The following is a 6,258-nucleotide window of genomic DNA, read 5'->3' on the forward strand; positions in this document are numbered from 1 at the left end:
ACCACATGTTCTGAGAGTCCCTTCTTTCTTGAAATCCCCTTTCAGACGTGAAAATGTACTTTATTTTTGTGCACAGTCTCCTCTATTTTAAATCTGGATTTCTCTTCCTATAGGATCATGTATGGCACATGCAGCCTTACTGTAAATTTGGAATGCCATTGGTTTGTTCCAAAACCTTAGAAAGTTTTAGAATTTAGAGCCTGCTGATTAGAGAATTTATATGCTTCTGTGTAGGACTCATATTTTTCAGATGTCTAGAGGTATCCCAACTTCCAATTAATGTGGCCTTAGATTTAGCAGAACTTGAAAATATGAATATAGTAGAAAATGAATTATGTCTCTCATATTAACATTTACAAAATAAATGATCACAATGTTAACTTACTAATAAGCACTTTCTATATTCTAGGCTCGGAAAGTATCTCGCTTACATAATAAACATGATAAAGTTTCAAAGAGGAGCCAATTAACTTTTCAACAAAAGCTTTACTTGAGTGTATCTTGCCTTCCTTTTTGACAGTTTTAGCTTTAATGTTACAGTAATGTTTTCTTTTCCTGGGAATGAGATAATCTTGTATTTGGTGAACATTTTAATTTTTAATGGCCACTTGTATTTTGTGACATGCACGTGTTCAAATAATCTATGAGAACTGACAATTACCACCCATATATAAGATTATACAGGAATGGAGGAATTTTGGCTGACTTACTGTATATAATTGTTCAGCCAAAGCAGATGGCAGACTCTACCACTTACAATGATTTAGGGGTTTGAAGCAGTATTTTTAAATACAAATAGTCTCAAAATTGGTAATATATAAAGTATATTACTTACTGTGTTAACTAACCAAAATAGTTAAATTTGTTATCTTTCCTCCATTTATAAGGATGCATCCATTATATAGATTCTGTACAAAATTGCAAAGATCACTTTTTTCCTTTTCAAAATTTATTTATTTTAATAAAGTGAGAACTTTAATGTTGGGTAAACTGCTACACAATTACTGGAAATGTTGAGAGTCTTTTGGAAAAGTGTAGAAGTCTAAAGATAATGCAAAGTACATTTATCCAATGTCAAGTCCTTTGAGTCTCTGTCTAGTTGTACCCTGAAGAGATGGAAGATTAAGTACCAGCACAGGACACAAGGGGACACGTTGCCAACTTGAGGGCTTCCCATGGACCACAGAGTGCCTGGCAGATTCTTGGAGATTAAATCTGAGCTTTGTCCATGGGTGGGGCCTGAGAGGAGGATTTTGCCTAAATGACTAGAGAATAGACAACCTTTATTCTTGATAATAAGTAATACTTACCATGTAGATTTCTTTATAAATCTATGAATAAAATAAAAAAATTATAACCCATATAGAAATCAACTCTTACTGACAAGCCCCACAGCCTTCTCTAGAGAGCTCAACAGAAAATGTCTCAGCTGACTGTGAATTGGTCTTCTCTGAAAGCCAGCCAGCCCTTCACTGATAGCCCTGGATAAGGAAGGCCAGATACTATTCTTTGAAGATGTTTAGCGGAATTCAGAACTAAAAATCCTACCTCCAGTTGGCTCCTCTGTGAGAATGGATGGCTGGTCTTATTTCACAGGCTGGGCAGTTGAGGTTTCAGATGAGTTTATTTGCCCTATTCCCCAGGGATGGAAAAAGAGGACTGTGACATTGATTCAGGGCTGAGAGTTTGCAGGTAAAGATAGGGTCATAGAGAGGAATAAAGATTTCAGAAAATTGTTTTTTTGTTCTCTACAGTGGAAGTAATTTAAGAAACAAATAGTCTCTCACTCCAACTTATCTTCCCTGTTCTCTATCTGTAATATCGCTGTAAAAATTCCCTCTACAAAAATTTCAGTCTTTTTTCTTTGCAGTCTATTATCATCTTTATGAATTCTTTGACTTCACCACCTTCTTGGCACCACAACGCTAGCCATTGAGATATTATTATAGATTCAGTTTTGCAATTTCATCCTCTTATCTCTATTTCCTCTGCCATTTCTTAGTTTTAGTTCTTATTGTATCTTATGCTTGAAAACATTTGAAGCTTACAGAGTATATCAGTTCCTTATCTTCTCAACGTTTTATTATTTAAGTGCCCTCAACTATCACTTTTTTAAAAAAAGAAGTGAAATACATAATAGAACAATACACTGTGATAAATTGACCACTTATAAAATTAAGTTCAATCTGAAATCCCTCCCTAGTTAACAGAGACCATCTCTTAAAATTCAACAGGCTTTAGTTTCGGCAGGGTCAGTTTATCAATGATTTCTGGATGTTTTAAACCACATGAGATAAATATAGTGTAAGGTAAAATTGTTAATCTTGCAGAAGTTATAGAATTTCCTGATGGTTATGGAAGTTGATGGCATAATAAATGTGTATATTTGTGTATGTATAAATCTCTTCCAAAGGAAGCAGAACTGAGAGGGAGTCTTCCCTTGAATGATGGGAATTGCACCAGGAGATATATGCAAGCTTGAGTTTTTTGCCTTAAAGCATTCCAAAATTTGTGCATAGCCCATACAGGGGAAAAACTACAGTCTTACTTGTAATGTTAGAGGATGTGGGGGAAGGCGTTGACTACAATGAGACAGTATGAGAGAATTTTGGGGGTGAAAGAAACAGCTTTGTGTGGCACTGTGGACGTGGAGACATGACCATAAAATTTTCAAAACCCATAGAACTGTACACCTCAAAGAGTGAATTTTACTCTGCAAATTTTAAAAATCAATCAGCATGCTGGGGAACTCAGATGGAATGCAGTGACAAATGAACGTCACTGTATTACAAGCATGTGACATAACCACACAGAAGGGGTGGGGATGAAAAGTCCTGACCTAAGTAACTTTGGAAGACAGTGTTTTGATGGGATACTGTAAAACTAAAGTACTGGACACAAACACTGTACTCTAGGTGGTAAATTTGTTTTTCATAAGGGTATGGATTAGCGATTCTGAAACTAGTTGACACATTAGTAAATATATTGTAGCTAACTGGAGTTAAGTTTCTCACTGTTGGTGAAAGAAGTTACAAATAAACAAAAGGAGAATGCTAGAATAAACTCTGTGGTGCTGGATTGGAGTTGGAAGTATCAGTATGAATCCATATCTCTTTTCATATATCTATCCAGATAGATAGATAGATTGATAGATAGAGTTTATATTCATATATACAGTTCCAAGCTCTGCTGAGAGGGTCTAGAAGCAGTGACACCCTAGTATCAATGAGCACATCTAGCTCCCAGATCTTGGTTTCTAAATATCATTCTCCAACAAAAAGAACCAGGTTTTCTTGGAGAAATGGCTAATACTAGGGCTGGGGATGGAAAATACAAGATGAGCCTGGAGCATCTTGTAGTGCCAGAAAGTAGGAAAGTTCTTTTAAGAAAAAACACAGAAAGTGATGAGATGTGTCAAAAGGAATCAATCTGAAAGACTTCCCAATGGCTCAAGTTGGAAAACTGTGAGCAACAAAATAAATAATGGTAGCATTGGATTATTACCCAGAGAATAAAATAAATATCCATGAGTCTATACTGATATAAAAAAGATTACATAAGAAAGGAAGAAAAGAAGAAAAAAGGGGGGAAATAGAATGAGAGAAAGAGAGAAAGAAAGGAAGAAGGGGTGGGGGATCTTCCTCACAGAATTCCAAATAATAAACGCTGCTGGATAGCATGAAATAGAAAATCGCCACTAGAACACCACAGTAACAATTACTGTGGGCAAGACTGACTGATGAATGCAAAAACTGTGAGTGAAACTTAAAGAAGAAACAGTACATTTGCAGATCCTCAAAGCATCTCCCTCCAAATACTTAACTTTTTTCTCTTAATTTCTTTAAAAGACCTATGACTATTTAAAGCAAAAATTATAACACTGTATTGTGGGATTTATAACATGGGTAGATGTAAAATTTATGACAATAGCACAAAGGACAGACAGAGGTAAATGGAACTGTTCTGTAGCAAGGCTTCTATATTTTACATTGATTAAACTGGTGCACTATTGAGTCTAGGTAGGCTGTGATATGTTAAAGATGCATATTGTAATCTGGATCAACCACTAAAAACTGCAAAGGTGTGTCACTTAAATGCTAATAAAGGAATTAAACAGCATACAAAAAGGGTTTGTATAAGAATGTTTGCAGGAGATGACCTGCACATCCCCAGGAGAAAGACGAGCGCACTGCGGGGCATCCACAGAGCAGAACGCCCTCAGCCGTGCCGAGGAGCAAACGCTGACACACACATGCTGGGTGAGTCTCTTCCACCTCGTGCCGAGGGAGGCAAGCTGGACAGAAAACAATACACGTGGGATGATTTCAGCCAAGATGAACCTATGGTGAAAAAACCAGAACAGTGGTTGCCTCGGGGGAAGGAAAAAATTGCCTGGGAAGGAACAGGAAGGAGTTTTCTGGGGGTGATGGAAATAATCTATTCTTAAAGGGGTGAAGGTTATATGGGCATGTTTATTTACCAAAACTTTATGATTGAGACTTGTGCCTTTCAGTGTGCGTACATCTTACCCCACCACACACACAAAAAGGACTAAAAGAATAATAAAGTCAGGTGGGAATGGGAAGGAGTGTGGATGAAACAAAAATGGCAGACGATAAGTAGTTGTTGAAGCTGGGTGATGGGCCTACTATGCTATTTTGTTTATTTTGTATACTGTTTAAATTTTTCCGTAATAAAACACTTGTATAAGAAGACAAACTCAATATACAGTGTTCGCTGGTAAGATATCGGTTACCTTTGGGGAGGAAGGAGGGAGCAAGGGATTGTTGGGGCCTGAGTGAAGCTGGTGCTAGTTCTTGGTCACAGGAGTGTGTTCACTTTGTAATAATTCTTTGAGGTTTACATGGATGACTTCTGCATATATTTCTGTACTCATGTTATACATCAACAAATATTTTAAATCCTGCATATTTGCACAAAGATACTAACTCAATATCTCAGAATAACAGCAGTGTTTTGTTTTAAAGTGGAACACATTCACTCATGACGTTATCAGATGGATTTTAATATTCCCAAGTGTATATTAATGCCCTCACCCTTGCGTGGCGCCCTGGGTCTTTCCATTTTTGCCTCAATTTGGCAAGTGGTGTGGCTTTGAGTTTTTATGATGCAATCTTTTCCCAGCAAGGTCCACCCCCACGATGATGCTCACCAAGGCCTTGACACCTAGCACAGTGCCATGTTCACAGCATGCACTCAAAACCTGTGGGACTGGGTTGAATGAGGAACAAAACGAGGAGCAACGATGTTCGTAACTTATATCTAGGTGCCATATCGTGACTTAGGAAATTGGTAGGATTTTTCGATAGACTTGCTATGCCTTCTAATTTTTCCTATTTAAAACAATGGGAAATAGAGTCTCAGAGTTCTTTCTCAGAGAAAGTCTGACATTTCAAGCACAGATTACTGACAACTATTAATGGTATATGACTTTCCCACCTCATCTTAGTTTTAAGTTTTTAATTCCTTACCTTGGAAATGACATAACTTTGCTTCTTCCAAATCTTGTGGTAATACTGATGCTTCAGAAGTTGGATCACGGATATTCTGCTGTTGTGCGTCCTCTCTGCAAACTAGTGGAGCTGTGCATCCCAGTCTGAGAAGGGTGTGGTCCTGTAATATTTAGAGTCAATCAGAGAAGCTAAATGGAAAAATGACTTAGGAGAATTATCACCATAACGCCCAAGAGCAACAAATTATTTTTCTTAATTATTTTGTGATTCTGAGGGTATATTTAAAAAGGGATGTTAAAACTGGTTCCCAAGGAGCCAGCCCTATAGTAGAGCAGAAATTGCATATTACCTTCCTACACAAACTTGCCTAACGTTGTGGGAAGGACCAACGGGAAGTTTCAGTGTTGTTGCCTGTGTTAACGAGACTAAGAGGTCCACACTTGGATAAGGAAGTCCAGTGAACAAGCTTGCGTGCATCGTCGGAGAAGGGACATGCGTGTGGTCCCCTGAAGTGGCTTAGGGGTCACTTACAAGTGCACCTGAGTTTCCTGTCTGTATAATGCAGGAATTAGGGCTGCCCACTGTGATGTTTTCTCCTTTTTATGACATGTCTCAGGGCAGTCCTTCTAAGATGCCTGACCAAGGTATGGGCCCTTCTTGCAGGCGGGTTCCAAAGAGGATCTCTGCAGCGACCCTGACCATGGAGTCCAGAGGGAGGATCACGGCAGCCTGGAGGGATGGAGGGGATGATAGGACAGGTGGCCTTGTAAAGGCAAATTCCAGG

At 38.2% G+C, this 6,258-nt stretch overlaps 1 protein-coding gene across 1 annotated transcript in view; it reads right to left on the reverse strand.

The window, feature by feature from the left end:
- Nucleotides 1-3,859: 3,859 nt before the first annotated feature.
- The window catches only part of LOC101401339 (ral-GDS-related protein-like), a 93,588-nt gene continuing 91,189 nt past the window's right edge, over nucleotides 3,860-6,258 (reverse strand). The window contains exons 9-10 of the mRNA XM_087428238.1: nucleotides 5,493-5,634; nucleotides 3,860-4,340 (exon numbers count right to left, since the gene is read on the reverse strand). The gene's annotated coding sequence lies outside the window, so the exon portion shown is untranslated. The remainder of the gene's footprint in view (nucleotides 4,341-5,492; nucleotides 5,635-6,258) is intronic.

The sequence above is a fragment of the Ceratotherium simum genome, unplaced genomic scaffold, assembly GCF_057802395.1.
Source record: "Ceratotherium simum simum isolate JZ-2026a unplaced genomic scaffold, ASM5780239v1 HiC_scaffold_44, whole genome shotgun sequence".
NCBI lineage: Eukaryota > Metazoa > Chordata > Mammalia > Perissodactyla > Rhinocerotidae > Ceratotherium > Ceratotherium simum.